The 26,640-nt window shown below is 42.5% G+C and overlaps 1 protein-coding gene across 5 annotated transcripts in view; it reads right to left on the bottom strand.

The window, feature by feature from the left end:
- TENM1 (teneurin transmembrane protein 1) overlaps positions 1 to 26,640 on the bottom strand; it is a 1,253,741-nt gene that overhangs the window by 519,702 nt on the left and 707,399 nt on the right. The gene's annotated exons all lie outside the window — the stretch shown is intronic.

The following is a 26,640-nucleotide window of genomic DNA, read 5'->3' as shown; positions in this document are numbered from 1 at the left end:
ACCACTGAACTGCCAACCTTTCGATCGACAAGCTCAGGGTCTTAGCCACTGAGCCACCGCATCCTTTTCCCCATAGTCTTCCTTTATTGTTTGTTCCTCGGAATAAATGGGCCCAATATCTGGGGCCACAACTGCTTCCACAGGAAGGGGAAAACGTCGCCTTCAGCGTCTGCTCTTGATACAACCAGCTAATCTTTCCTCCGTTATTATAAATGCCCTTTGATAGTCTTCTTTAGATGATGGAGTCCTGCTCTGGAGATGGTCTTACAAGAGTTGTTTGTTTTATAGTACTACATGTGTCAGAACCATTTCCATCAGAGAGCACAGTGAACATTAGATAACAGATGCTGAGGGCAGCAGTGACAGCTATTTATATCTTATATTCTACATATGTGCTTTCTTTCCCTGTGTGTGTGTGCGTTGTGTGCGTGTGTGTTTGTATATGTGATGACTCAGATGTTAAAGACACTGAGCTTGTTTGCTGGAAAGCTGGGTTCGAGACCCTAGCACCATGGGATGGGATGAGCTCCCATCCTTGCTCAGCCCCTGCCCACCTAGCTGTTCAAAAGCAGGCAAATGTGAGTAGATACATAGGCCCCATGTGCCTTGGGGAGTCTCACAAGACAAACTCCTGCCTCAAAAGATTACACCATAAAATTGTTAAATCACAAACCAGAACTGTTCCTATTGGGTATCCTCCCAGAAAAAAATAGCAAAGAAAATATTTATTTGATTATACATGTAATAACAGCTGCAAGGATTGTTTATGCACAACATTGGAAAGCAGAGAAAATACCTTTGGAAGGAGAAGTAATTAAAAATTTTTTAGATTGTGCAGAAATGAATAGATTGACTTTGATGATTAAAGAAAGAGAAGATTCAGAATACTTTAAGATATGGAATCAATTCTACTTTCTATTGGTTAAAAAAGAGATACAAATAAGTAAATTAATAGTTATGTATAAAAATGCTATAATCAGAATATTTTGTTAGTGATGAATTGTTGTAATTGATTCGATGAGAACGAAGACAGAAGAAATAACAAAAAGAAGAATGATTGGAGACAACACCGAGATGTCAAATGGAAGGAATGACTGATATATTAAATGTTTGTTTGTTTAAAAAATAAAAAACTTTTAATAAAAAAAAATCACGGAGCTATTAAAAAAAGAAAGAAAGAAACAGCAAAGGACCGGCCCACGGTGCCTCTGTTAGCGAAAACCGAGCTCTGTTTTCGCTGGCAGAGGGTTGCAGGAGGCAGTTGCAGCCAAAAATGGAGCTCAAGAGCCTGTTTTCTCTGACAGAGTGATGATGAGCTGACCACGCCCACCCTGGCCACACCCACTCTAGCCCCCCCCAGAGGTCAAACATATTCCTGATGCAGCCCTCAATGAAATCAAGTTTGACACCCAGGTTCTAGACCATTACAGAAATCAACTTCTCTGAGACATACTGGGGAATAACATGGGAAATAGCAATGCAGGAATGATTAAAAACAGCACAATTAAATCTGCAACAGGTAAGGGTAAAAGGATAAAAAATAAAACGGCAAAAACAGAACATATTACAAAATTGTACAATTGTTATTAACAAGCTCATTAACATGAGGTTTTGTTTTTGTTTTTGTTTTAAAAAAAGAAGGTCTGTGTGAAGCTTCAATTACACAATTCGGTCTGAATCCAATATAATTCAATCTATAAATTGGATCAACTTTGAGACCTGAATTAAAAAGTCAAATCAAATAATCAAACTGTTACTCTCGGATCATCAATTTGATGATTCACAAGAGCTTTCAAAAGACTTTTTTTTTTTTCCTCCTGGAATCATTTTACAAAATTGAATTAGGTCACTGAGAAAGCAAATTGACATCTCAGATGCTTAGCAAAAAGCATAGCAGCCGCTGACATTACCAGAGTTTCAACGTATTAGTTTCCATTCAGTACCATGGACAGCGGATAGCAAGGTCACACTAGCTTCTGCAATAAAGCTACAAACCTAACTCTCTGCATACAGGTAGTCCTCGACTTACAAAAGTTCATTTAGTGACCGTTCAAAGTTACAATGACACTGAGAAATGTGACTTATGGCTGTCTTTCACACTTACGACCGTTGCAGCATCCCCATGGTCACATGATCAAAATTCAGATGCTTGGCAACTGGTTCCTATTTATGACGGTCACAGTGTCCCAGGATCACATGATCCTCTTTGAGACCTTCTGACAATAGAGAAGCCAGATTCACTTAACAACCATGTTACCAACTTAACAAATGCAATGATTCCCTTAACAACCGTGGCAATAAAAGTCGTAACATGGGGCAAAACTCACTTAAGAAATGTTTCACTTAGCAACATAAATTCTGGGCTCAATTGTTACTCGAGGACTACCTGTAGAGCAATGTTCTAACCAGATCCTGTAGACCTGTGATGGCAAACCTATGGCATGCGTACCCCAGGTGGCATGTAGAGCACTTTCTGCAGGCACGCCAACCGTTGCCCCAGCCCAGCTCCACTGCGCATGTGAGCATGCCTCCCGCTGGCCAGCTGGTCTTCGAGTCTTCGGGTCTCTGCCATGAATGTGCTGGGGCGGGACGCATGCAGGGGACATGCATGAGCATGCGGGTGGGGTGGGGGGGTGGGGACGCATGCACTAGGAAGTGCAGGTTGGTGCAGGAGGCTTTCCAGGCCCAAAACAGGGTACAGGGGGGCCTCACGTGGCATCCCCGTGTCCTGATTTGGCTTCAAGGTTAGTTCAGCAGGCTTTCCAGGCCCAAAATGACCGATGTATTAAATGTTTGTTTGTTTAAAAAATGGGCACCCCGTTTTGGGCCTGGAAAGCCTCCTGCACCAACCTTGAAGCCAAAATGAGGCATGGGGGCCTGGGGTGCATGCACGGGGGACATTCACATTGCATTTTGGAAGTTTGGGCACGTGCCCGTGCATTCACACACACGCGTGCACGCTTTGGGCACTCAACACCAAAAAGGTTAACCATCACGGCTGTAGACAGTTGAAGCCATCAGAAAGAACCCAGGCTCCTCTTTGTTCCTGAAATTTTAGGGTCCTGTAGACCTTGGAAGGGTAAACTCTTTGGAATCTGTCTTCAGGGCTGAGACTGGAGGAAGAACTACTTATTCCCACACCTAACAAAAGCTCAGGATTCCCTTTGAAGCCGATGCCACGCAGTATATCAGCCTCTAAATCAAGGAGACATGATACCTCCTGCGCATCATGTATAGTAAAAGCAATATGCCACATTATAGAAATCACGTACAGGTAGCTGCCAGTGTGGTCTAGTGGTTAAGGTGCTTGTCTAGAAACTAGGAGACAGTAAATTCTAATCCTGCCTTAGGCATGCAGGTCACATGGGTGACTTTGGGCCAATCACTGGCAGGCAGTGAGTTCTAAGCCCAACTAAGGCATGAAAGCAAATTTGGGCTAATCACTCTTTCTCAGTTCAACTCATCTCACAGGGTTGTTGTGGGGAAAATAAGAGAAGGAAGAAGTATTTGGTATTTTTGCCAGCTCAAGCTATTTATAAAAATAGATGGGAAATAAGTAAATCTCTACCTACCTACCTACCTACCTACCTACCTACCTATCTATCTATCTATCTATCTATCTATCTATCTATCTATCTACTGTGTTTCCCTGAAAATAAGACCCTGTCTTATATTTTTTTGAACCCTGAAATAAGCACTTGGCCTTATTGCCATACACTCAAAAAACCTGATTGGGCTTATTATCAGGGGATGTCTTATTTTGAGGGAAACAGGGTACCTACCTACCTACCTACTTACCTACCTACCTACTTATCATCTATCTATCTATCTATCTATCTATCTATCTATCTATCTATCTGAGATGAACTTTATTTTCAGAATCTTAAGATGTTGCAAAATTCCCTTGTGTAGCAAATGAGCTCCCAGTTTAATTACTTTTGAGAAATCCCTGGTTGTTGGGAACCCAGATCATGAGCAGTTCAAAAAATGTCCACCCTAAATTTCCACCCAACTCTGTTGGCTGCCCCTTCATCTTCCTGAAAAGCCCTTACAATGTACTCATCTGAGAGGAAATTCTAAGCTGTTGTTTTAAATTGAATGGCGCCTATGGTGAATAAATTCAGTCCTGCATTCCTAGAAATTTCCAAGCAACTCCAATAAATATAAAATAGTTCCTGCAGACTAAGTACCACATTCTGCACTCTGACATTTTAACATTCCTTAATGATTGATCGAAGAAGGAGAGTGAACTTAAGGAACATACAGGAGTTTGAATTCAATGACTTTATCTGCTTACACTATAGAAGATAAATTCTCAACTATGACAGATCAAAGGCAAACTCCTCATTGTAGAATGTGTGTGTGTGTGTGTGTGTGTGTGTGTTCGGTGTGTATGATGATGTCAGCAGTACAGATTATGGCCTTTATCCAACAAAAAATGTGATAAAGAGATTAATTTAAAAAGTGAATTCAAGCAAGACCTTGGATTCCCAATCACCTTTTGTCTGACTCTGAATTGCTTTTCAGTTATACCTAATGTGGCTCATAGATTCTTTCTTACTAAGTCACCCCATTAAAGTCTTTTTTTATTTCCCTTTTCTGGGAAGAATGGATGGCTGAAGCTGTAATAGTTGAAAAGAACTCCTGGAATCTTTAAAATGAGAACATGACCCCAGAATGCTCTATCTACAACACTGAACTGATGTACAATATTTTTGCATGCCTAAATGCACATATGGACATAGACACTCAGATGAACACACTTAAAAATAGCTATCAATTGTATGACAATGAACATTTCAAAATAGGCATTTGAAGAGAAATCATCTTAGCATTCTTTTGTAAACAGAAGATTTATTGAACACCGAGGAACTCTTTTTCATGAATGAAGGCAAATATATATGTCCATATGTTGCTGGATCTAATCTGGATCAGATACCTGGACCAGACGTTAGTCTTCCAAGCTTTCAGGTTCATGCTGGAGCCCATCTCCAGGGAAGTTCTCTCTCACAAAAATGTGTGCTTTGGGCTATTCTATGTGTTGTATTTATGTGGTGCCTTCCTATTGTTTTTGTTGTTGTTGTTGTTTTTAATTTGATTTATATGACGCCCTTCTCCGGAGACTCAGGGTGGCTTACAATGCGTTAAGCAATAGTCTTCATCCTTTTGTATATTTATACAAAGTCATCTTATTGCCCCCACAAACTGGGTCCTCAATTTACCTACCTTAGAAAGGATGGAAGGCTGAGTCAACCTTGAGCCTGGTGAGATTCAAACTTACAGTAATTGCAGACAGCTGGTGTTAATCACAATGCTATCAGTCTGCTGAGCCACCAGGCCCCTATCAATGGTTGACTGATGTGTTGATGACTGACAATTAGCTGTTGTTTCCTTGTGCTGCCAAGGAACTTTTTTTTTACCTGGATATGCATAGCCTTGTACTGTGAAATTACAACCCCATGTCAACTGGCAAAGCATCCCTGGCCTGCTCTCGAGTTGCCATAGGCCAGGGGGGATGGGAAACTGGAGAAACTGCACAGCAGCAAAAAACAGATGCACATTCCACACTTATCTCCCTCAAGGCTGTATCCCAGGGATACCTGCAGCAGTAGAAGGGGAGTGACCTCTACAACCCACGAAATTGCTCCATTGGCGAATGTGATTGATGACACACCCTGGGGGGAGGAGGAAACAGGATCATAATTGGAGCATAAATTAAGTAGGGTCAGAGCTGGTTTCATTTGGGAATTGCCGACATGAAGCTCCTAATAAATACCTGGATTTCTTTTGAAGCTTGGCCCAAGACTCAAGATTTAATTAGGGCATCCATCAGAACCCTGACACCCCATTCATCTCTACTTAGGAGTGAATGCCAATCAGCTTAGTGGTGTCTACTTCTCAGTAAATATGTAAAAGGTTGGCCCATTAATGAAATGTCTTGAGAGACGGCGTCCAAATAAAAATTTCTCATCTGCTTGGTAAGGCGGGAATAATAAATATTATCTAGAAATAATATTTGAGATATTTGTTGCTTGTATCCTTACAATTTATATTGATATTGTTTCCTGATTGTTTATTTGTACCCTATGACTATCATTAAGAGTTGTACCTTATGATTCTTGACGAATGTATCTTTTCTTTTATGTACACTGAGAGCATATGCACCAAGACTAATTCCTTGTGTGTCCAATCACACTTGGCCAATAAAGAATTCTATTTTATTCTATTGAATGTTACCTGACTTTAAAGCAGTACAGGTAGCCCTCGACTTACAGAAGTTCATTTAGTGACCACACCAAGTTACAACAGCACTGAAAAATGTGACTTAAGACCACTTAAGTCACAGTTACGACCTTTGCTGCATCCCCCATGCTCACATGATCAAAATTCAGGCGTATGGCAACTAACTCATATTTATGACGGTTGCAGTGTCCCGGGATCATGTGGTTCCCTTTTGCAACCTTCTGACAAGCAAAGTCAGTGGGGAAAACAGATTCGCTTAACAACTATTGTATGTTACTAACTTAACAAGTTCAACAAGTGATTCACTTAACAACAGTGGCAAGAAAAGTCATAAAACGGGGAAAACTAACTTAGCAAATGTCTCACTTAACAACAGAAATCTTGAGCTCAACCATGGTGATAAATCGAGGACTACCTATATTACTGAAGAAACTGTAGCAAATAAAATAGGAAGGATATAATGGACAATTATGGATTGAGGAGATTCAGTTATACTTTACCTCCAACGTGGCTTGAGTTCACTAATGCTAAGGTTCCTAACTTTTTTTTTTTAATTTGATTTATATGCCGCCCTTCTCCAGAGACTCAGGGCGGCTTACTATGTGCTCAGCAATAGCCTTCATCCTTTTGTATATTTATACAAAGCCAGCTTATTGCCCCCACAACTGGGTCCTCAATTTACCTACCTTAGAAAGGATGGAAGGCTGAATCAACCTTGAGCCTTGGCAAGATTCGAACCTGCAGTAATTGCAGGCAGCTGGTCTTAATAACCAGCTTAATAGCAGGGTGCCTTAGACCACTGTACTACCAAGGCTCCTTGGTAGTCAACTTATGACCAGCAATAGTACTACACATTGATTTTGATCTGAAAGCTTAAATAAATGAATAAATACATGGAATTTAATGGTTTCCTTGCTGGATGTCCCAGAAAATTTTTTACTCAAATTCTTGATACGTTTTGTTGATGAAATACAAAGTTTGGCCAATTAATTTTTATTAAATGTTTGGGATGCCATCAAGGGAAAGACTCATGTTTCCCATCTTGTTTGGATTCTGTGGTGGTTCTTAAAAGCTTTGAATGGACAGTCACAAGGAAAAGATTAAGAACTGCTCCATGTAACACAAACGAGTGGCAGATTCAATATCCATACACAAACTAAGAATCATGGGCAATCGACTGGGCTTGGAAGTTAAAATAATATAACCCCCATTAAGCTCAACATGGAAGAAAGATAGTCCACCCCATGCCAAGGGAACTACTGTGTTTTCCCGAAAATAAGACCCTGTCTTATATTTTTTGAACACTGAAATAAGCGCTTTGCCCTATTGCAGTGTTTCTCAACCTTGGAAGCTTGAAGATGGATGGACTTCAACTCCCAGAATTTGAAGATGGGAGTTGAAGTCCACCCATCTTCAAACTTCCAAGGTTGAGAAACACTGCCCTATTGCCGTGCGTTCAAAAGCCCAATTGGGCTTATTATCGGGGGATGTCTTATTTTGGGGGAAACAGGGTACATACCCATGTAGTCATCAGACTCAGGTTTGTAAAAGTGGTTTCATATTGCTTCACCAGCTAGCAGCATCTAGCCAACATTTGAGAGCCATGATGGCACAGTGGTTAGAATACAGTATAGCAGGCTGACTCTGCTCACTGCCGGGAGTTCGATCCTGACAGGCTCAAGGTTGACTCAGCCTTCCATCCTCCTGAGATCAGTAAAATGAGGATTCAGATTGTTGGGGGCAAGAGGCTGACTCTGTAAATCGCTTAGAAAAGGTTGCAAAACACTATGAAGCGGTATATAAGTCTAAGTGCTATTGCTATTTGCTGCTCATAACAGTGAATAGCATGACCAGCCCTACTTTAGCTCTTAGATAGCTGCTGCTCTGTTACTGAATACAGATTAGCAGAGCATGTGAAAATCCTAAGGTTAGAGTGGGAAGCCAAAAGAGTCCCAGAGGAAAACACACTATATTGTGCCAAGAAAACTATTATACATGGAAGCATACATGAGTTGTGTGAAAGAGGCTTTTGATTATTCCCTTTCATGTTTGTTTCACAAACCGACTGATAAAAGTTCTGCAAATGGAGGAGGAGGAGGAGGGCTGATTTGGTTTTAAACCAGGGGTGAAATGCTCCCGGTTTGGACCGGATTGCCCGATCCGGTAGCGATGGCGGCGGGTGGTTCAGAGAACCGGTAGCAAAAATCCCTGCCCCCTCCCCCGCCCATGCCCAGCTGAGCCGCGTGATCATCAGAGGTTTTTTTTTTTTACTTTTAAAAGCATTTTTTCTACAACCTCTTCAGCCAAAAAAATGCTTTTAAAAGTAAAAAAATACAGCCTCTGATGATCGTGCGGCTCAGCTGGGATTGTCAGAGGCTTTTAAAAGCATTTTTTTCCCCTACAACCTCTTCGGCTGAAGAGGTTGTAGAAAAAATGTTTTTAAAAGCCTCTGACGATCCCAGCTGAGTTGCCTGATCATCAGAGGCTTTTAAAACCATTTTTTTACAACCTCTTCGGCCGAAAAGGTTATAGAAAAAATGCTTTTAAAAGTAAAAAAAAAAGTTGGCCACACCCACCCCTCCCCACCAAGCCACACCCACAGAACCAGAAGTAACAAATTTTACATTTCACCACTGCCACTGCTGTATTAGAAAGAATAGGGAGGTCCATGTTTTTTTTTAAGTATTCAAAAAAAAAAAAATCATTAACAGATGCTGCCAAAGAGGTCGTAGAAAAAATGCTTTTAAAAATAAAAAAAAAGCCTCTGATGATCGTGCGACTCACATCCAAGCCTTTTAAAAGCATTTTTTCTACAACCTCTTCAAAGAGGTTGTAGAAAAAATGCTTTTAAAAGGTAAAAAAAAGCCTCTGACGATCCTAGCTGAGCAGCGCGATCGTCAGAGGCTTTTTTTTACTTTTAAAAGCAATGCTTTGAAAAGTAAAACAAAAGATTGTGCACCACAGCTGATCACCTCCCCCTCGCGCACTGTTTTACTTACCACATGCCTCCTTTTGGCGTGCACTGCGCACGAGCACCTCGCATTTGGTGCGCAGCCAGCGAATCGGTAGTAAACCGGTTCAGATTTCACCACTGTTTTAAACGATTGGTTTTTGTGGTATGCTTTAGGAGCCGGGAATTCGTTGTGGACTACAAATATCCACAGCCCGTTTCAAAGTCAAAAGGTAGGCATCTGGAGAACCTGTGGTGTTTATTTTGAGCATGACACTATAGAGACTATTTGACTAGTTGTAGGTATATTTATCGCCAATTGTTCAACTCTTTAAAGTGATCTACAGATGTCTCTGTCCAGTTGGAAAATATTGGCTCTTAGTCTCCAACCAGTTTATCACTCGCTTTGAAAATTACTGGCAATAGAGTCATTTGTCTCCTTCTGTCGGAGAAGGTCTATTTATAATTACGGACTCATGGTCTTTAGCAGATGAAATATTCATGTAAACTCAACTGCCAAGCTGCACTTAACCACACTGTAAACTGCAAGCATTATCATATTAAAAGTGATTCAGTCATGTGTCCAATGCCAGCTTAATAAACATGTCATTTTAAATGTTGTTTAGGAACACTGATTTAACAACTGTTCAGCACAAAAGACCATCAAAATATGTTGATTAGTCATGATATATTTGGCAAAAGTAGGATTGAAATAGGGAAAAAAAACAGACAACTAAAACCAAGCCTATCATTTCCAAGCTATAAAAAGCAAGAAGAGAGGTTAAAATCCTGCAGAGTGTCAGGCATTATTTTTCCAAGATTCTTTTTTTGGCAAATGTTTGATTAGAATCGCTTTTCCAAACACAATATACTTCATCAGTATGGGTGCTTATTTTAGCAGGTATCTATTAAGTGTTGTTTACCATATGCAGGCATATATTTGTATTTTTAACCTAGATCTCAGTTGACAAGTTCTGCTGAATTTCTGAAAACCCTTTAAGCACAGACATCACTGACACAAATATTGTGTGCAAAATATTACAATCTATTACATCAAAGGATGGAAAAAATGGAAATGCTCTAGTTGCTAGATTCCAGCCCCCATAATTCCCAGCAATCCACCCTACTGATGACAATGTTTACATAAAGAAAATGAGGTTTTTATTTTATTTTCTATGAACCCTTCATCCAAGCATAACTAACTTTGCCCGACTCCATTACTTATGAATTTATATTTGACTTTGCCAAAAAAGCAATGCTACTTTCCCCCAAATAAGCTATGACGGTTGAAGTGACATCACAAATTATCCACTTTCTTATAATCTGTGCCCTACTAATTCTACATTCTGGTTAGAATGTAGCCTATGATATTGAATATAAGTGAAATATGGAGAAGGGATGAGGTGATGTTAAATTATGGACTACATTCACCTGGAATTAACAGAGGGGCACAATGGTCTAATGGAGAAGATGCTTGTCTCCCACTTACAAGGTTGAGAGTTCAATCCTAGGTAGCAAGAGAAGTTTCTCTCCCAGGGCACACAGACAAAATATCAGCTGTGAACTCTGCATAGGCGGCAGGAAGGGCATCCGGCTGGTAAATGCTCAGCTCCATCCAGTTGCCCAGACTCTACCCAAATCAGGGATTTAATTTATATGGGTCATAAAAAAGGAGGTATTTTTTATTGACGTGGAGTTAACAGGAACAATGTACAAAACTAGGAAAACTGTTTTTAAGAGGTTGTAAAGTTATGATTTTAGGATCTAATTTTATGTACTTCTAATCATATTTGGTATCTTGCTTTCAGATTATTATGGTTCTAATTAAAAAAAGGATAATGATTCTATTAGATAAAGTGAAAAAATGTGGGTTAGACAGCATCACTACCAGATGGATTCATAACTGGGTGACCAACTGCACTCAACGTGTAGTCCTTGATGGAACTGCATCTACATGGAGGGAAGTATGCAGTGGAGTACCCCAGGGCTCTGTTTTAGGCCCAGTGCTCTTCAACATCTTCATCAATGGCTTGGACGAGGGGATAGATGGGGAACTCATCAAATCTGCAGATGACACCAAGCTGGCAGACATAGCCAACTATCCAGAAGATAGGCTCAAGGTACAGAAGGATCTTGACAGACTTGAACATTGGGCGCTATCTAACAAAATGAAATTCAACAGTGAAAAAAGCAAGGTTCTACATTTAGGCAAGAAAAACAAAATACACAGGTACAGTATATGTGGTACCTTACTCAATAGTAGTAACTGTGAGAGGGATCTTGGAGTCCTATGGACAACCATTTAGATATGAGCCAGCAATGCAGCAGCTGCCAAAAAAGTCAACACAGTTCTGGGCTGCATAAACAGAGGGATAGAATCAAGATCACGTGAAGTGGTAATACCTCTTTATAATGCCTTGGTAAGGCCACACTTGGAATATTGCATTCAGTTTTGGTCACCATGATGTAAAAAAAGATGTTGAGACTCTAGAAAGAGTGCAGAGAAGACCAACAAAGATAATTAGGGGACTGGAGGCTAAAACATATGAAGAACAGTTGCAGGAACTGGGTATGTCTAGTTTAATGAAAAGAAGGACTAGGGGGAGACATGATAGCAGTGTTCCAATATCTCAGGGGTTGCCACAAAGAAGAGGGAGTCAAAACTATTCTCCAAAGCACCTGAGGGTAGAACAAGAAGCAATGGGTGGAAACTAATCAAGGAGAGAAGTAACCTAGAACTTAGGAGAAATTTCCTGACAGTGAGAACAATTAATCAGTGGAACAACTTGCCTCCTGAAGTTGTGAATGCTCCAACACTGGACGTTTTTAAGAAGATGTTGGATAATCATTTGTCTGAATTGGTATAGGGCAGGGGTGGGCAACTGTGGCCCTTTTACAACCTGTGGACTTCAATTCCCAGAATTCCTGAGACAGCCAAGCTGGCTCAGGAATTCTGGGAGTTGAAGTTCACAGGTCATAAAGGGGCCATATTTGCCCATTCCTAGTATAGGGTTTCCTGCCTAAGCAGGGACTAGAAGTTGGACTAGAAGACCTCCAAGGTCCCTTCCAACTCTGTTATTCTATTCTATTCTATTCTATTCTATTCTATTCTATTCTATTCTATTCTATTCTATTCTATTCTATTCTATTCTATTCTATTCTATTCTATTCTATTCCATTCCATTCCATTCCATTCCATTCTGCTTATTATTAGCATTGAGAATAAAACATTGTGGGTCATCTGGCATGTGCTTTTCTGCAAATTCCATTAACATTATATTACCTTCATGTAAGGGATTAATACAACCACAGCCAACACCACCATCTAATGCTATTCAGTATTGCTCCCAATTTTGCCATGGACGTAATTATGTCTCTTCACTCAGCAGGTTTCAGCAATCCAGCAATAACTAGGGTCTAGTTGGTTCTTTGTCAATCTTTCCTAGCAGCAAGTATATTGACTTAATTCTATTTTCCTTTAGGCTTTTGCTCTCAATTATTCTAGAGATAGCCAGGCTCACCTGCATACCCTTTTCGCTCCTTAACTGCTACTGCCATTCCCTATTCATATTGGCTTAGCAAGTGCATATATTTGCTTTGTGTGTATACACAGACGTGTATGTAGGTGAGGGTGGAGAACGCAATCACCGTCTTTTAACCCTCTTGCTGTAGACAGAAGATTATGTCTTAGTAGGGTGACATATATTTGCTAAGCCTTCTATTTCTGGGGGGAAAAAATCCATGTTTTGGTAGGAATAAGGACAACATGCTGATTTATAGTAGCTGAATTCACTGGAACATCTAGCTCAGCATGGTTTGTTCTAATGTACAGCAGATCTCCAAATTTTCAGATTGCATGATGGCATTCTTAGCCCTGCCAGGGAATAAAGCAATTATGCAGAAAATGTATGCTACTATTGCGCTACAGCTAAAGCTACCGTATTTCTGGGCTGCAGAAATCCAAATGTCCATTAGATGGTACTATGGAGTCAGCATATGCTCTATCAGTGGTGGCGCAGTGGTTAGAATGCAGTATTGCAGGCTAACTCTGCTCATTGCCAGGAGTTTGATTCTGTCTGGCTCAAGGTCGACACAGCCTTGCATCCTTCCGAGGTCAATAAAATGAGGACTGAACTGCTTTAAAGTGGTGGTGCAGTGGTTAGAATGCAGTATTGCAGGCTAACTCTGTTCAACTGCCAGGAGTTCGATCCTGACCGGCTCAAGGTTGACTCAGCCTTCCATCCTTCTGAGGTCAATAAAATGAGGACCCAGATTGTTGGGGGCAATACACTGACTCTGTAAACCGCTTAGAGAGGGCTGTAAAGCACTGTGAAGCGGTATATAAGTCTAAGTGCTTTTGCTATCTCTTTGTTTTCCTCAACTGGTCATCCAGGTTTTTGTATAGTTAAATCTCTCCCCTCAAATATATCATGTTTCATTTAAAGGGGGAGGAAGGATTAAAGGAATCTTTTGTCCTTATTAGTGAAAGAAATCCACATTGGACAGAACTGGGTCTGCTGTCAGCAACAGTGGGATCCTATGTGAGTTTAAAAACATGGCTGCAAACTGAAAGGCAAACCGGAGTCTCAGTTTCAAGTAATCCTGGAAGTTTTCAGATGCTGAATTTTAAATGAAAGGGAGAGAAAATTACTTTTAGACTTGTAAGATTGATGTCAGCCTTTCATGGTTGACTAGACAGGAAATGCAACCAGGTATACTAATTCTACCTTATTGTAAGGTTACCTTTAGCAGCATCTTGCAAGTCTGCAAGTACTTCTCTCTCACATCCCCTTTATAGTCTGCAAACTAGGGAGGTTTTCTTCTGAGTTTCTTGTCTTGCCTACATTCCTGTTGCAGGCTAAATTGCCTTTTATCTGAATACAGAATAACAGAGTTGGAAGGGACCTTGGAGATCTTCTAGTCCAACCCCTGCTCAAGCAGGAAACCCTGCACCATTTCGGACAAATGGTTGTCCAATCTCTTCTTGAGAACCTCCAGTGATGGAGCACCTACAACTTCTGAAGGCAAGCTGTTCCACTGATTAACTGTTCTCACTATCAGGAAATTTCTCCACCTTTCTAGATCGGTTGTCTCCTGGATTAATTTCCATCCACTGCTTCCTATCCTGCCTTCTGAGTCTTCCCTTGGTTGTGTCTTGTTGCCCTGTCTGTCATGGTCATTCCCACATCCCATTATAAAACAGGCAATGCAAACCGGATGAAGGATTCAGTCATCCACTGTTCTATTCTGCTAGTATAGGGGTATCAAACTCGACTTCATTGAGGGCCACATCAGGGTTGTGTTTGACCTTGGGAGGGGGGAAGGTGGGTGTGGCCAGGGTGGGTGTGGCCAGCTCAATGTCACCCGTGTCGGGGGCGCAAGTGGTGGCCTAAGCGCTGTACCAGTGAAAATGGTTTCCTGAGCTCCGTTTTCGGCTGCGACGGCTTCCTGCAACCCTCTGCCAGTGAAAACGGAGCTCAGGAGCGCTGCACGCAACCTTCCCGAGCTCCATTTTCACTGGCAGAGGCACTGAGGGCCACTCCTTTGCTGTTTCCAGGGTAGCCCCACAGGCTAGATCTAAGCACCCTGTGGGCCGAATCCAGCCCATGAGCCTTGAGTTTGACACCCCTGTGCTAGTACATAGAAATGAATATCAAAAAGGAGAGGGCTGGATTATTTGCATTGTAGTAACAGGGTGACTTCCCTCCCCCCCTTCTCAATCCAAAATGACATTTTAATTTGTTTTCGTAGATTTTCACGGGTACAGGTATGCAAGTCTTGGTGTATTCGGGTCTTCTCCCGTGTAAGGTTGAGAGCACTTTGGCAACGTTTCGGCAGAATCTTGCAAAGAAGACCCCTTGCATAAGCCTGATGATGGCAGATGAGATTCTGCCGAAACATTGCCAAAGTGTTCTCAACCTTACGCGGGAGAAGACCCGAATACACCAAGACTTGCATGCCCATGCAAAAGAATGAAGCCCCACCTGTGGGATGCAGGCAGCACATGAAACCACGCCCCCTCCGGTCCATGGAAAAACCTCTCTCCATGGAACCAGTCCCTGGTGCCCAAAAGGTTGGGGGCAGCTGTACTAGAGGATGGGGGCTGTGACAAAATCCGGGTCTCCGGCAGTGGTAGGTTTCTACCAGTTCGCTCTGGTTTGGGAGGCTCCACCCACCCACCTGAATGTCATCATGGATGCTCTGCACATGCTCAGAAGGTGCAGAAGGCGCAGAAGCAATGCGTGCCGCCCGCTCACAGTTCCGAACCAATAGCGAAGGTAAGTGGAACCCACTACTGGTCTCTGGGATCTTTTAAAACCCAGCTGCCCTGAATTGCCCATTAAATGAAAGATAAAATAAATGAAAGAGGGTGTGTGTGTGTGTGTGTGTGTAGAGAACCCTAGACACAATCAAATTGTTGACAAACTGGCTATTCTTTGTTTATATTCACTAAAGCAGTGTTTCTCAACCTTGGAAGCTTGAAGATGGGTGGACTTCAACTCCCAGAATCCCCCAGCCAGTTGAAATCCACCCATCTTTAAGATACCAAGGTTGAGAAACACTGCACTAAAGGGTGCTAAGCCCAACTCAATATCTTCACTAATGGGTGAAATGTAAAATTTGTTACTACCGGTTCTGTGGGCATGACTTGATGGGGGGAGGGGGGGTTTAATGTGACTGGATGGGCGTGGCCAACTTTTTTTTTTTTTTTACTTTTCAAAGCATTTTTTCTAATGCTTTGAAAAGCCTCTGGGATCAGGCAACTCAGCTGGGATCATCAGAGACTTTTCAAAGCATTTTTTAAATCACCTCTTCGGCCAAGAGGTTGCAGAAAAAAATGCTTTGAAAAGTCTCTGAGGATCCCAGCTGAGCCGCGCGATCATCAGAGGCTTTTTTTTTTTACTTTTAAAAGCATTTTTTCATCCAAAAAGGTTGTAGAAAAAATGCTTTTAAAAGTAAAAAAAAAAAAAAAGCCTCTGATGATCGTGCAGCTCAGCTGGGAATGGGGGGGGGGGTATTACAGGTATTTTTGCTACCGGTTCTCCGAACCACCCACTGCCATCGCTACCAGATCGGGCGATCCGGTCCAAACCAGGAGCATTTCACCCCTGTCTTCACTCAAAAGCTTGGTAAAACAGCCTCTTTTCATCCCCTGCATTACGGACTTGGAAATAGTCCGTACATTTTCCTAACCTGCTCTTCAAATTGTTCCAATCTTCTTTAGGACATATGTCAAATAGCGTATTTCGCTCCTGCACAAAGCAGTGGGAGATTGAACTCATTGCACACAATATAATGACATTCTCCATTTTAAAAAAAGTATTCATAGCACAAATAGGGTGTTTTTTGTTTTTAAATCGTGACATCAAGCAGTCATAGTATGTGAAATAGGGCACAGTTAATAACTGTCCAGTGCAGTATCTGGAAGGGTCCCAAGAAATGACAACCCAGCCTTGGTTTTTATTTATTTTATTTATTTATTTGTTCAACTTGTATGCCGCCTTTCTCCGAAGACTCAAGGCGGCTTACAATGCATTTAAAAACCATATATAAAAAAATTAAACATTAAAACATTAAAAACAATTAAAACCCATTCACACCATTCATGGCTGGATCTCGCCAGATCGCAAGAGCGAGATCAACGGCCCCAGGCCTGCTGGAAAAGCCAGGTCTTCACCGCTTTTCGGAAGGCCGATAGGGTGGGGATGGTCCAGACCTCTGGAGGTAACTGGTTCCCGAGAGCTGGGGCAGCCACCAAGAAGGCCCTCCCCCACGGACCCGCCAGCCGGCATTGTTTAGCTGACGGGACCCGGAGGAGACCAACTCTGTGGGATCTTACCGGTTGCTGGGAGCTATGCGGTAAAAGGCGGTCTCGAAGATACCCTGGCCCTGAGCCATGTAGGGCTTTAAAGGTAATAACCAACACCTTGAATTGTGACCGGAGACCATTAGGGAGCCAGTGCAGCTCGCGGAGAATTGGTGTAATGTGGGTGTACCTAGGTGCACCCACGACAACTCGCGCGGCTGCGTTCTGGACCAACTGTAGTCTCCAAACACTTTTCAAGGGTAGCCCCATGTAGAACGTGTTGCAATAACCTAACCGTGAGGTGACAAGGGCATGAGTGACTGTGAGGAGAGCCTCCTGATCCAAGTAAGGTCGCAATTGGTGCACCAGGCACCAATTCTAGAGTTTCCCTCTAAGATTTGTACTACAAGTTGAGAAACACTTTAACTTAAAGCCATCTCAACCTGTATGTTATGTTGTTTAGTACAAATGTTCTCTATAGGGAGTTGCTGAACACATTTTAAACATGATAATTACTGAAGAAATTAATTACCATCCCTTCAGTGTTTTGGGACTTTGGGCATCTTCCAAATCAAGTAATGGGAATGCAAAGCAGGCTCCACTTAATTGCAGTCAAAATTGTTAAGAAGTCATGGTCAAGCATTTCATAAATATCTTCTAGCGTTCTCTCTGCATGACAAACCACATTATTCCCCATAAACCATGTGAATGTGTTCAAACATCCGGCTTCTGTCCTTAGTTTTCTATAGAAACAGTTTGACCGGGATGGGTTCTACTTACCTTTACTTACGTTTGCAGATAAGCACAGATAGCCCATGATGACATCCGGGGCAGTGGGTGGAGCCTCACCCTGGTTTTACTACCGGTTCTTGCGAACCGGTCCGAACCAGGGGCAACCCACCACTGAGTTTGACCCCAAAATTCCAAATGCAGCCAGGACTAACAGTTCAATATGAAACAACTGAAGCCAAAGTAATTGCACAGAAATTATTTTACCAATAAAAGAGCCAATATGGCCCACAGGCCATCGAGAAATACCATATATGCAAATTGGATGACATATTTTTTCAGTTTTTGGTGCAAGAAAAATATATAGTTTATCTGATAACTTGATCATTATTTCCTAGCTTAGGTCCGAGTTTCATTACAGCAAGGAACAATGATATTTTTTTTTTTAAAAAAAATACTAATTTAATTTTCCCAGTTTTGTTTTTTCCAATTTTAATGATTTATGACTCAAATGATGGGAATACACTGGACATTGGGAATGGAATTAAAAATTGGAGTCTGAAAAAACAAACATACTTTTTCATAAAGTCTGGCTGACTAAGTATAAACAAATTTGCACGGTAATTCCTTGACAATACAGAAATGTTTCCTGATAGATTTGAAATGTACTCTGCATAGAACAAAACTCAGAATCCCGATGAAGGTTTGCCTTATCAGCTGTACAACTTTCACAGATCAGTGGTCATTTTATTAGTTATATAATGCACACTCTTTTGTTTTACGGAATTCTCCCTCGTATATCCTTTGTCCTTAATGGATTCTTTCAGCATTGCAAAATCCCAAAGCTAAGAGGATAGCTCAGTGACTGATGCTGGCACCACAGCATTGTCACAGATAAAGAATAACAGAGTTGGAAGGGACCTTGTAGGGCATCTAGTCCAACCCCCCTCCCACTCAAGCAGGAGATCCTACACCATTTCCGACAGTCCAGACAAGTCTCTTTTTGAAAGCTTCCAATGATGAAAGATGTTTCAAACATCTTAGTTAGAAGGTAGTTTGGTAGACTTGGCTTGGGGAAGAAGCCAAATTTTCAATTTCTAGAGAATATTGTTGCACCTGGTATGGTTTGGGTGAATGATCAATTGTCCAAAAAAGCTCTGACTATGTCAGTCTTAGTGCTGATTATCCTTGAGTGAAGACAGCTTCCTTCTTAATCTGATGTCCTCCAGCTATCATTGTCATCAGCCATTCAGTCGTGTCTGACCCTCAGATCAGAATCTCCATGAGCCTCTATCCTGCATTACATGCTTCAGATCTGCCATGGTCATCCTGGTGTCATCCTTTATAGCAGAGATGTCAAACTCAAGGCCCGTGGGCCAGATCTGGCCTGCAGGGTGCTTAGATCTGGCCTGCGGTGCCTCTGCCAGTGAAAACAGAGCTCGTGAGGACCATGTGCTTTGAGCTCTGTTTTCACTGGCAGAGGGTTGCAGGAGTCTGTCACAGCCGGAAACAGAGCTCAGGAGCCCATTTTCTTGGACAGAGCACTCAGGCCACCAGAGGTGCCCCTGACACAAGTGATGTCAAGTTGGCCACACCCACTCTGGCCACTCCCACTCCGGCATCCCTGAGGTCAAACACAAATCGAGTTTCGACACTCCTGGTCTAGAACATCACCCTGAGACTTGGTGGGAAATTAAAAGGGTTAGTTGCTTGCCCACTAGGGGTGAAATGCTACCAGTTCGCACCGGTTCGCGTGAACTGGTAGCGGTGGCGGCTCGTTGTTTGGCGAACCAGTAGTGGCGGCAGCATGAAGCTCCGCCCACCCACCCGGACGTCATTACTTCCTGGTTTTAACCAGGAAGGAACCTGTTTTTGACCCTCTGCACATATGCAGAAGGCTTTGTGCATGTGCAGAGGGTCCAAAATTGCACATGATGCGCACGGGAAGCACACACTTCTGAACCGGTAGGGAAGGTAAGTAGATTTCACCCCTGTTGCCCACATATTATATCCCAGCATCATCTTTCTTCTCCAGAATCACACTGGATCCTGGATGTCTGGATTGGCTGATGAACAGACCAATAGGCCTGCCCCATCTAGTTCGGTGCCGGGATATATTTATCAGGTCCGACACATACAAACCAGCTTCATTTAGGCATCAAATGCTGAGGCTCATTGGCATCAAAGCTATTTTTATTACTTCAGATGTTTGCAGAAATAGATGATCCTCCTAATATCCAGATCTATACTTTGCTTTCCACTTATTTTCTTTCCCTTTAAAAGCAGCTTTCCTTTTTTAAAAAGTAGCATCGGAGCCTGTAGGTAGACACAGTCCAAGAAATTTGACATTCATAATTCCCTGTATTCTGATTTCAGATCCAGCCAGATAAAGTGGAAGAAATTTACCCTTTCCACTCCAATAGCCTCTATCTTATCTCAGCGTTCATTTCAAAAGTGGAATAATAACCAGCTCAAGATTAGAAGCAGCTGCATTCTCTTGGGCTGACTGTACTGAGCAAAACAGAATTTACAGTCCCATCTTCCATTTTCACAAGATGCTTCCAATAATCATAAGTTTGAGATCAAGGTAACATACCTAGATTCACCTGCTTAAATTCATTTCACTCGTTGTACAGAACCAGGTTAGGCCTGTACCGGGTGTGAATTTGATGTGAACCAAAACAGAATAAACTGAACCTTTACATAGTTTTGAAGCTGTAATGACCGAATTCCCTAACTGAATACACTTTCTGATTCCAAGAGCTGATTTTATTGGATCCACTCATCCGAGACCTCTGAATCTGCACAGACTGATACAATTGCTCTTCAAACATGCAGATTGGCCAACGTTGAATGAAGCTAGCCGAAGATAGATAGGAAGTAAAAGCAGGGGTGAAATGCTCCCGGTTCGGACCGGATCACCCGATCTGGTAGCGATGGCGGCGGGTGGTTCGGAGAACCAGTAGCAAAAATCCCTGCCCCTCCCCACCATGCCCAGCTGAGACGCACAATCATCAGAGGCTTTTTTTTACTTTTAAAAGCATTTTTTCTACAACCTCTTCCAACAAAAAAAATGCTTTCCAAAGTAAAAAAAAAAGCCTCTGATGATCGTGCGGCTCATCTGAAATCATCAGAGGCTTTTCAAAGCATTTTTTTCTGCAACCTCTTGGCCGAAGAGATGGTAAAAAAATGCTTTGAAAAGTCTCTGACGATCCCAGGTGAGTTGCCTGATCGGCAGAGGCTTTTCAAAGCATTAGAAAAAATGCTTTGAAAAGCTAAAAAAAAAAAAAAATTGGCCATGCCCACCCAGTCACATTATCCCTCCCCCCAAGCCATGCCCACAGAATCGGTAGTAACACATTTTACATTTCACCCCTGAGTAAAAGGTAAAAGGAGTCTCTGCGGATTTTACTTTGCTAGTCATCTCTTTCAAGGCCACTGAGTCAGCACTGTCCGAAGACATTTCTGCAGTCATGTGGCCAGCATACCTCTATGCCAAAGACACACAGAATGCTATTACCTTCCCACCAAAGTGGTACCTATTTATCTACTTGCATTTGTATGCTTTCAAACTGCTAGGCTGGCAAGAGCTGGGCAGTAGTGGGTTTCAAATCCTGTTGCTACCAGTTTGCTCATAGGTGCTCGTGTGCTCATGCGCACAACACTTCTGCACATGCCTGGAAGCATCCAGGGTGGGTGGAGCCTCCTGCCGCCACCGCTACCAGTTCGCCCGATCTGGGGCGAACCGGTAGCAACCTACCACTGGAGCTGGGGCATGTAAGGGAGCTTACTCCATCATGTGGAGGTTGGTCTCAAACATGGGCTGCTGGTTTTCCAGCCATAAGTCCGGCATCTTAACTGCTGAGCCACCGCACTGTCCCAACTCAGATAAATGACTTCAAATAGATTCAAGCATCTGAATCAAATCAGATAATGGAACTGATAAATCTAATGAATCTAAAGCTTTGAGTTGATTGGAGGATTCCATTTTAGCTTATGCTTGATTTACACAGTTCTACCGTGTTATTTAGAGGACTAAAATTTCTGTTCTGAGTGCCAAGTCCCAAGTGATTGCGTTCTATATATGGAATGTTTTCTAAACAGGTCAGTTTCATATATGTGTTTTTCTAAATCTGCTTCACTCTGTTTCTGCATCAGTCTGACAATTTAAATGTTTTTTTTTAAAAAAATAAAAAGTAAAGTATTTGAAGTAAAATGCGTCGGAGCACATTTTTATTGAAAGTAAACAATTGTATCTCAAAAGCTGGAGTAGATTGCAACCTAAGAAAGTTGCATACTGCAATTATCTGTCAATCTGTCATCTATCTATCAATCATCTATCATATTTGATTTGTTTACTGTCAGTCAGAAAATCATTCTTGCTAGTTTTCAGCCTAAAAAAATGAGTAAAACTTAAAAATTACAATAAAACAAATCTACCAGAACATGATATGCACAACAATACTTATTTATTCCCCCAAAGCACCATGGAACAGCATTGCCTTCTGGCCAAACTAATAATGAGGATGTCAACTTAATTTCAAGAGGGAAATTATTCTATAGCGCAGGAGCTACAGCTGGAAACACTGCCTACAGGTCCTGGCCCCCTTCCATTCACATACTTATGGGACCATTAAAAGCTCATGCATCTGGGGTTAGTTGTATAGTGGTCCTGTAACCAGTTCAGTAAGGAACATGGTGGCTCATGTGGGTAGGGTGCTGGGGTGACAATTGGCAGGCCCACGTTCAAGATCTGGTTGCTGGTGCATGTTGGGGTGAGCTCCCATCACTCGCTCCAGCTCCTGCCAACCCAGCAGTTTGAAAGTGGGCGACTGAAAGTGGATAGATGGATACCACTTTGGTGGGCAACTTAACCCCAGGCAAAGATGATGTCACCAGCTAGTCCTTCCCACCCAGAAATGCTTCGATGCCTCTGACACGAGAGCAGTAGCACCAGTTCAGTGCCAAATCATAGAGAACTTTTCAGGTTAAAAGCGGCCCTTTGAACTGCACTCAGAAAATCATTTGTAATCATTGCAATGACCACGTTAAGAGAAATGTGGCTAGAATGAGGTCTGCTAGTCTGACAGGTTGCTTCCTAGTGAGCTCAAAGCCAAAGTAAGTTCCAAAACAGGCACATTCAAAGGAGGAGTCAGAGGTACGCATTCAGTTAAAACCAAGTATGATTCGAATCCAAAGCCGCAATCTTCTATAAGAAGCAGACAATAAGGACAGGTAATCCTTGATTTATGACTGTTCACTTAGCTACCGTTCAAAGTTAGGACAGACACCCTGAAAGTTACTTGGAACCAGGGGTGAAATCCAGCAGGTTCTGACAGGTTCTGGAGAACCGGTAGCGGAAATTTTGAGTAGTTCAGAGAACTGGCAAATGCCACCTCTGGCTGGCCCCAGAGTGGGGAGGGAATGGAGATTTTGCAATATCCTTCCCCTGGAGTGGGGTGGGAATGGAGATTTTGCAGTATCCTTCCCCTGCCACACCCACCAAGCCACGCCCACAGAACCGGTAGTAAAAAAAATTGGATTTCACCACTGCTTGGAACCTTGTTTCGAAGTTCTGATGGATAACCTCCTCTGTGGTCACATGACTGCATTTTGCCTGCCTAGCAACTATCCTGCATTAACGGCTGTTTGCAGGGTCCTGTGGCGATGTGACTTCTTGCTACGACATTTTTTTTCCAGGAAACCGATATTTACATCTGGCTTTGCAGCAAAAACCAGCCCATAGCAAACAATGGGTTCACTCCGTGACCACTACCAAAAAGGTCATAACATCATGTCGGTCAGGTGATGGCCTATTTTGCAATTGTCACAAGCTGGAACCATAATTGCCAGGTTTAATTATGGCCATAAATCAAGGATTACCTGGAAAGTGAACTTTTCAGATTGAAAGGGGATTCATGGAATCTGAAGTTCTAAAGTTCTGAAATATCTATCAATTTGATAGATCAGCCTTAATCTGCTACCTTTGCCAGCTGCCAAAGCAAAACCTTAGAGACTAGAGAGGGTGGCAAATCTTATTACTGACAGTAGAAGTAGACAACACTATTTGCACAAGCACACATGTACACACACACACACACACACACACACACAACACACACACACCAGTGGTGGAATTCAATTATTTTTACTACCGATTCTGTGGGCGTGGCTTGGTGGGCGTGGTGTGGCTTGGTGGGCGTGGCTTGGTAGGTGTTACATATGTAAACAGCAATTGAAGCCAGGGATGTAGGCTTCACTCAGGTCCGGGTTTAGCTGGACATTTGCATGCCCACCACTGATTGGGGGATTCAAATGAGGCCCGCCACTGATTGGTGGATTCAAACGGAGGGACATGTAAAGCGTTGTCAGAGGCTGAATTGGTGGGACTGCTCCCTTTAAAAGGGAGTGCTGCTAGCTAAGCCTTGGCAGAAGTCACTCACTTAAATAAAGAGCTGAAGTTACTGTCTGTCCTCCTGCCTATTCATTGCCTCCCACGATCTAACAGTGGGCATGGCAGGGGAAGGATACTGCAAAATCTCCATTCCCACTCCACTCCAGGGGAAGGATACTGCAAAATCCCCATTCCCTCCCCACTCCTGGGGGAAGGATTTTGGAAAATCTCCATTCCCACCCCACTCTGGGGCCAGCCAGAGGTGGTATTTGCTGGTTCTCCGAACTACTCAAAATTTCCACTACGGGTCTCCAGAACCTGTCAGAACCTGCTGAATAGCACTCCTGACACACACACACACACAAATCTCATGTTATTTTGTCAAGAAGGGACCCCTAACCTCACTTCTCCCTTTCCCCCCCTTCCAAACAAAACACCATCAATTCTCAGTCAATCAATTCCCAGTCAGTATAGATTGTTTTGCAAACAACAGACTTAGGAAAACTTCGCAAGGAAGACAAAATTTGAACGTTCTGGCTACAAAGGTAAAAAAAAAAAAAAAAAATCCCAACGAAATATCATCTAGTTCCCATATTAGTTCCAGGCAGCTGGTCTTCATTTGTGGGAGCCATTAACATGCGAGCTGAGAATTTTGCTGCAGTTGTAATTTGCAGCATAATTCACTGCCAGTGAGAAAACAGGAGGTCCCAGTCACATTTTGGAAAAGGTGCCTTGGGTAGGTGCCTCCCGCCCAAGAACAGAAGAAATATGTGAGCCGGCCTTAAAATATCACCTACAATGGGGGGCAGTTGTAAGCTCAATTGCTCTGACCGTGTATTGCCTGCATATTCCATCTTTATTCATAGATTCTTGGAGAGCCGTAAAAATGGCAGAGAGGCAATTCACTAAATAAGGGAAGCCATTACAGCCAGCTCGATGGTCCATGCAACATACTTTTATATGCACATTTGAAGATTTAGATTGTTCTCTCTCTCTCTCTCTCTCTCTCTCTCTCTCTCTCTCTCTCTCTCTCTCTCTCTCTCTCTCTCTCTCTCTCTCTCTTCCTTAATTCACCTTGCCGTCTAGAAATAGAAGCCACTCCAAATCAGTTATAATCAAGGTTATCCAAAATAGCTTTTAAAATCATAGGTTTCATGCATGTCTTTTTTCAAAACAACAGACACTGATATCTTGAGATCATCTCCACCGAGAACTGTCCTTGATTCCTCATCTCTTCCATCTGTCTGTCCCTACTCTTTGTCTTGGACTTCCTGCTATTCTGCTTGGACTAATTTGTTGCCGCTGCTGTAGATTCTTTCTGTCACCCCCTGGGATATTATTTAGCCGGTTTCTTTAGTCCTGCATGGTTATATAGTATTGCTCTTTCCTTGGCATACGATCTCAACTTCCACTTCAATTTTCTTTTATTTGTTTGGGTTCCCCCCTTCCCTCCTGCTTGAAATTCCTTTAATCTCGGCACAGGGCACCGCAGCTAATTGGTTTCTACAAATGGGGCCTAAAAGGTTAGCGGCTCTTGTTACCATTTGACAGATAAGGGAGGCCGAAGGAGCAAAGATGATGCATTTTAACAAGACCTCAGAGGAATTTGCTGCCGTACAGAAAAAAAAAAGGTGAGTGCTTCTCCCTTTGGTGCATTTTCCCTAGCTCACACCAGGAGTGTTAACGAGGAATGGAGAACGGCGCATACCGCCTGGATGGATTCCCTTGGCACCCGCCAGAAACGCTGCTAGCCCTGATGTTTATGCCTAGTTTCTTTTAATTAACAAAAAAAAAAGCTGCCACACTACAAAGCAAGGTGTCATCCTTCGGTATCATCAATATTAAGTGGCCTGCAGAGTTCCAGAGGCATTCAAAGAATATATATATGTGAGTGGCTGCACGTTAGTACAGGCGGTCCTCAGGTTACGGCCACAATTGAGCCCAAAATTTCTGTTACTAAATGAGACAGTTGTTAAGTGGATTTTGCCCCATTTTATGACCGTTCGTGCCACAGTTGTTAAATGACTTGCTCCAGTTGTTTTAAGTTAGTAACACAGCTATAAACTGAATCTGGCTTTCCCATTGGCTTTGCTTGTCAGAAGGTCACAAAAGGAGATCCCCAGCCCAGGACACTGCACTCCCGTCATAAATATGAGTCAATTGCCAAGCGTCTGAATTCTGATCATGTGACCATGGGGATGCCAGAGCAGTCGTAAGTGTGAAAAACGGTCATGTTCTGATCCAGCTCCCCAAACATGGCAATCCCTCCGAAGTTAACTCAAGGATTCCTTTATTAGGAGTGCTGGCAGCCCCGGCAAAAAGTTTCTCTCTCACCTCAGGCTAACAAGTCCGTCTGGCCAGAAGATGAATAGTTGTCCGCCACATTTATTCATCTCCTCCCCCTTCTTTTTATTTCCAGAGCTAGGGTGGAGCTTCGCTAGCAACAGGTGGCTCTTCCATCCCAGGGATCGGCCCATAGATTTCCGCTGCTCTCCTCTCCTCTGCCTTCTGCATAGC

The sequence above is a fragment of the Pantherophis guttatus genome, chromosome 12 (genome assembly GCF_059756535.1).
Source record: "Pantherophis guttatus breed Tessera chromosome 12, ASM5975653v1, whole genome shotgun sequence".
NCBI classification, from domain to species: Eukaryota; Metazoa; Chordata; class Lepidosauria; order Squamata; family Colubridae; genus Pantherophis; species Pantherophis guttatus.
The sequence above is the reverse complement of the archived record's forward strand: the minus strand, read 5'-3'. Positions and strand labels throughout refer to the sequence as shown.